We start from the raw sequence: 680 nt of genomic DNA on the forward strand, positions 1-680 counted from the left end.
CCTCATCCTCCTCCTCATCCTATCCTCATAATCATTCTCGTCCTCGTCCTATCCTCATCCTCTAACTTATCCTCATCCTATCCTCATTCTCATCCTCATCCTATCCTCTTCCTCATCCTCTTCCTATCCTCATCCTCTTCCTATCCTCACCCTATCCTCATCCTCATCCTCCTCCTCCTCCTCATCCTATCCTCGTCCTCGTGCTATCCTCATCCTCATTCTCGTCCTCATCCTATCATCTTACACATCCTCATCCTCATCCTCCTCCTCCTCCTCTTCCTTATCCTCATCCTCGTCCTCGTCATCATCCTATCCTCATTCTCATCCTCCTCTTATCCTCATCCTATCCTCTTCCTCATCCTCATCCTCATCCTCATCCTCATCCACATTCTCATCCTCATCCTATCTTCATCCTCTTCCTATCCTCATCCTCGTTCTCATTCGCATCCTATACTCATCCTCATCCTTATCCTCATCCTCACTCATCCTCATCCTCTTCCTCATTCTATCATTATCCTCATCCTCATCCGGATCCTCTTCCAGATTCTCATCCTCATCCTATCCTCATCATCATGCTCTTCCTCATCCTCATTCTACTCCTTATCCTATCCTCATCCTCATTTTCGTACTCATCCTATCCTCATCCTCTTCCTCATCCTCATCCTATCCTCATCCTCATC

This window comes from Lupinus angustifolius, chromosome LG11 (genome assembly GCF_001865875.1).
Source record: "Lupinus angustifolius cultivar Tanjil chromosome LG11, LupAngTanjil_v1.0, whole genome shotgun sequence".
In the NCBI taxonomy this organism is placed as follows: Eukaryota; Viridiplantae; Streptophyta; class Magnoliopsida; order Fabales; family Fabaceae; genus Lupinus; species Lupinus angustifolius.